General features: G+C 44.6%; 1 protein-coding gene across 1 annotated transcript in view; it reads left to right on the top strand.

Annotated features, from left to right (window-relative positions):
- tmem38b (transmembrane protein 38B) overlaps positions 1-5000 on the top strand; it is a 22982-nt gene that overhangs the window by 1254 nt on the left and 16728 nt on the right. The gene's annotated exons all lie outside the window — the stretch shown is intronic.

Here is a 5000-nt window from a genome sequence, read left to right as displayed (position 1 = left end):
TCTGATTGCTAGTCAAGTACCTTTACCAGCTGTGGTCGTTACAGTATCACAGTGCATGATGGTACAGTGACTCCTCCTTTGCATTTGTCAAAATACCAATTAAAATGCTCTTCTGTTTAGAGCATACCCAATCATTTTTTTATCCATTCAGGTCCTAGTGATCATCCTTTGTTTTGGGTCTTACAACTCACTGAAGTGTAGGCTGGAGTTGACAGTTACCTCTCTCTGTACTTCTGACTCATACTAGGGACCTCTGTTTTTCCACACAGGCATTGCTGACTGCACTGAGATGAATCAGATGTTTGTCTTTGTAAATACACTACTGCTGTAAATCTACTGCTGCTCCCAGCATGTTTCTAACTTTATCACACACAATGGCTATCAAATGCACAGAAGAACAGGGCAATGTTGACTCTAACTAAATGAATCAGCTAAGATATCTATTTTTGGTCTAGCGTCGGCGACGTGAGCTCTTTGGTAAAGGACGCCGCTGCACTGGTCAGGTTGTGTTTTCACTCCTTATACGCGCTGAAACGTCATAATGACAGTGTGATGTATTGATTGTAGCTACATGAGATTTTATGGCAATATCCTAAGATTTTTCATTTGCAAAGGATTATTATGTTATATCTATATGATTAAATGTTAATACAGGATTATTAAATGTTTATGATTTTTAAATGTTATCTATACAGGATTATCAAATGTTACAGTATTATGTACTTATTTCTGCAGCTCTCTAAAATTGTTGTGAACCCCATGATGAAATCTATCTCTCTCTCTCTCTCTCACACACACACACACACACACACACACACAAATGGGTAATGCTTCACAAATAGTCCATGTCATGTTGAAGGTGTATGAGCTATTTGTTGTTCTTGACATGCCTTAATAAAAAAAAAATCTAATGTTTGGCCAGTCTACAGTCATTTTGCCATTATTGAATAAGAAGAAGTGATGTATAAACTTGCCAATCTTGATGTGATCTGATTTTCACATGCAAAACCAAGCTCATGCATATATCCTATTTATTGGCTATTAGCGAGACCAAAATGTTTTCAGTCTTATTAGAAGCAAAATGGTAGAGACTGGGGACAGTGGTAAAATGTATTATCTTCCCCCAAAATGCATCGGCTGTGTGGGAGTATTTTAGGCACCCGAGAGGGCAATCGCACGATGAATCCTATATAGATTGTTCCTTGTACAAAAGTGAACAAAAGTGAAATTGTCAGTTCAATTTCCATTTCTGTCTCTCTCTACATTTCTTTCTGCCTGTTTACCCTTCAGTCTCCAGTTCAGTCTCTCTTTATAACTCTCCTTGCAGAGACAAAACAGGCTTTTGGCTCCCTGCCAAGAGTCGGTAGCACCTGCCTGTTCGTAGCCCAGGGTGTAGCCGTAAAACCCGTTTGACGGTTGCTTGTAAAGCAAACTGGGCTAAATATGGGCTGATGCCCCATAATTTACTTTCCGTTCTAGTGGAATCAGACTGACAGACTGCTCAGGACGACACATTATCTGACATGGGTCCTCCTCGTGTACCGTAGTCCTCGGATCAGGGAAGCAACAGATGGCTCTTTGTATCTAGGCTGTGACCTTCTTACCCTATTGTCCTATTGTAGTGGTTTGGGGGGGCCTGCCATGAGCAGCCCCTATTTATAGAGCAGCTGCAAGCACCTGGTCCTGGTGGCATTTCATTGCCTGTTACCCCTACCATCCCCCTCTACACCTCTGTTATCCCCCTCTACACCTCTGCCACCCCCTTCTACACCTCTGTTATCCCCCTCTACACCTCTACCATCCCCCTCTACACCTCTACCATCCCCCTCTACACCTCTATTATCCCCCTCTACACCTCTGCCACCTGCTTCTACACCTCTACCACCCCCCTCTACACCTCTGTTATCCCCCTCTACACCTCTACTATCCCCTTCTACACCTCTACCACCCCCTCTACACCTCTATTATCCCCCTCTACACCTCTACCATCCCCCTCTACACCTCTACCATTTAGTTTTTTGATTTTGACTTTTCTGAGTGTTCCTGTGTTGATACGTAATGGCGTGAACATAAAGTTTTCACTTTCCCTGTACCATTCCAGAACGATCAGCTTCTCCAGTTACACGTTTCTGGCTTCTCCAGTAAAACTGGACATCTTTAATGGAGACACACACAGTTGGTGGTTTTGTCATGTCAGAGGAACTTCATATCATACCTGTCGGTCTGTATTCTATGTACAGGACTTCTAGAAATGAAGCCAGTATTATTGAGTGTTGTACATAAATGGTGACCTCGTGAATCCTACATAAATGGCGTTGCTATTAAACCTTGTGTGGACTGTGGAGCACATCTTTTTGCTGCTCTCACCCGGTCTGTTAGTCTTTGATAAGGCTGATATCAGTGTTTGGCCATTTTGTGTTTGAGGTAAATGCTCTCTAAATGATGCACATAGATTGCGGGCTTGGAATTGGTCTTGCAGTAGCACATAAGGTCTTGGGCTATGTTAATGGTGACCTTCCGACCTTGAGAATCGGGCGGGTTGCCAAGGCAACATGAGGAATTCAAGACACTATGACATTGACGCCATAGAAGAATTTTATCTTTGCAAATGTATGTAAATTTCTATGGCCAGTATCCCAGTGTCTGTCATGTGATGTCTTTGTTGGTATTTGTCAGACAAATGACCTCAGAAGCCAAACTTGGGTGGAATTGTGATCTCTGGAAAGGCCTGAGGCTCTATAATACAGGCCTATATCTTTTAGCTCTTGTATGTAGGTCATTGGTGTGCATGTGTGTAGTGTGTTTGCGTTTGTGTGTAGCGCTTTTGTGCATTTGTTTGTGTGTGTTTTTGTGTGTGAGTATAGTGTGTGTGTGTGTGTTAGGACTTGTGTATAGTGTGTGTTAGGGCTTTCTGTGTGTGTGTGTGTGTGTGTGTGTGTGTGTGTGTGTGTGTGTGTGTATAGTGTGTGTGTGTGTGTGTGAGAATGGGGACTGGCTGTTTTCAGACAGCAGCAGGGTCTGTCCCGTCCTCCCTCAAACAGCCTTCTGGGAACCATTAAGTTCCTTCACAAAATCTCAGGAGATACAGCAGCTCTTTAGTATAGAGCTCAGTGGAAGGAATATAGAGAGAGACACGGAGAGACATACAGAGACAGAGAGGGGGATTGTTGTTTAGTTTTTATCTCCTCTTTTAAAATCTTGTAGAAGTGAACTTTTCAACTTTGTCCTGTAGACACTTTGATTAAGTGGACAGACTGACACGACTAAAACATCACAGCACAGAGCTCAGCCGTAGTAAACTCCAGAGGAGGTCCACTCTAGTGAGAGATACACCATCACAGCTAAAGGACATCCATGCAGACACTGCGAGATCCACAGAGATTGTACTTGTGGGCAGGTGAAGAGCAGATGAAGCACATGCGTGCGTGTGTGTGGAGCTCCACAGGACCACCCCTGAGCTCATGCACCGCTGCATCAGTTCACTGGAGTCTGTTCAGGGTCTTATTGCTGGCATGCTGAGAGGCTGGAGAGACATCATTAAAGTGACCGTGTGAAGTCTTGCTGCCAGCATGGACATCAGCGCCTGTTAAAAGGGATCCCGACATTCCCAGGAATGTATGGGGTTAGTCTATTCCTCTCTGGGTGAAACGCTGGTGATTTGTCAGCCGGTGAGAACATCTGATCAGCCGGTGAGAACATCTGATCTGTCGCAGTCGTGGTAAATTCAGCAAGAACAATCCAGATTGGTTGGATCTCGTCAGCACGCACATTAAGATTTCCTGGGATTCAGATAAGTGGGAGTGGCCCCAGCAGGGCCGTGTACCTGAGATCTCCCACCCTGCACCCTACTGCAAAGTGTAGGATGAGAGGTTATGAAATTTGTTCATTTATTTACTGTCACTTTTTCTTCTATCAGTCTCCACCTTACACCACCCATCTGAGTAACCATGTCTGCCTACATCTGTTTATTTCAGATTATCTGTGTGTGTGTATTTTGTCTCCCTTAATCTGGATGTGTGTGTGTGTGTGTGCATGCGTGCGCACATGCGCACATTTTCTGTCTCCCCGAGTCTGGATGTGTGTGTGCATGTGTTCTGTCTCCCTGAGTCTGAATGTGTGTGTGCATGTGTTCTGTCTCCCTGAGTCTGGATGTGTGTGTGTGTGTGTGTGTGTGTGTGTGTGTGCGCGTGCGTGTTTTCTCTCTTCCAGAGTCTGGATGTGTGTGTGTGTGTGTTTTCTGTTTCCATGAAGATATTCACATCTCTCAGCTATGGGTGGACCTCTTATTATTTGGGTCTGATGCACTGCAGGCTCTTGGGGTGGGTGGAGATGTGGGGTGGGTGGAGCAGTTGTGCTTCATGAGGTTGGGACCTCTGTAGCTGCTCATTCTGGGGCCCTGTAGGAGGAGGATGGAGGAGGATGCTCCCCCCCCTTTCAGTCTTGGTTCCTCTCCAGGTTTCTTCCTCATGATCTAGGGAGTTTTTCCTTACCACTGTCACCCTTGGCTTGTTCACTGGGGGCTTGGACTCAGATATGCGTAAAGCTGCTTTGTGATAATGGCCGCTGTGAAAAGCACTATATAAACAGGCGCGTGGCACACTGAAATTACGCTTTTATATGGTAAATTCAGGTGGTGTTAGTTGTGCTTCTGTCGATGTGATGTGGCTGTCTCTGTGGGCTGAATTCAGCCCTGAGCTGTACTGGATGGAAGCTAAAACTATCTACCAATCTGTGGTTAAAGCTGTGTGCTTACAGCCATGTTATTAGGGCCATGTCGTCTGTGTAGCAGCAGTGTAAATGCTAATTTATGTTATGCATGTTATGTGTGTGCACACTGTAGCACACAAAGTGGTAAAGCCAGATTTCTTATGCGTCATATATGTTTATGGTCAAAGTTCAATGAAAATTAGAGTTTGGGGGAAATGACCTCACAGGTGAAAATGTGTAATTGCATGAAATACGTTTTGCAATATGGGTTGTGCCCTGTTCTGCCTCCCTGG

This window comes from Electrophorus electricus, chromosome 21, assembly GCF_041902795.1.
Source record: "Electrophorus electricus isolate QZ-2024a chromosome 21, ASM4190279v1, whole genome shotgun sequence".
Taxonomy (NCBI): Eukaryota; Metazoa; Chordata; class Actinopteri; order Gymnotiformes; family Gymnotidae; genus Electrophorus; species Electrophorus electricus.
The sequence above is the reverse complement of the archived record's forward strand: the minus strand, read 5'-3'. Positions and strand labels throughout refer to the sequence as shown.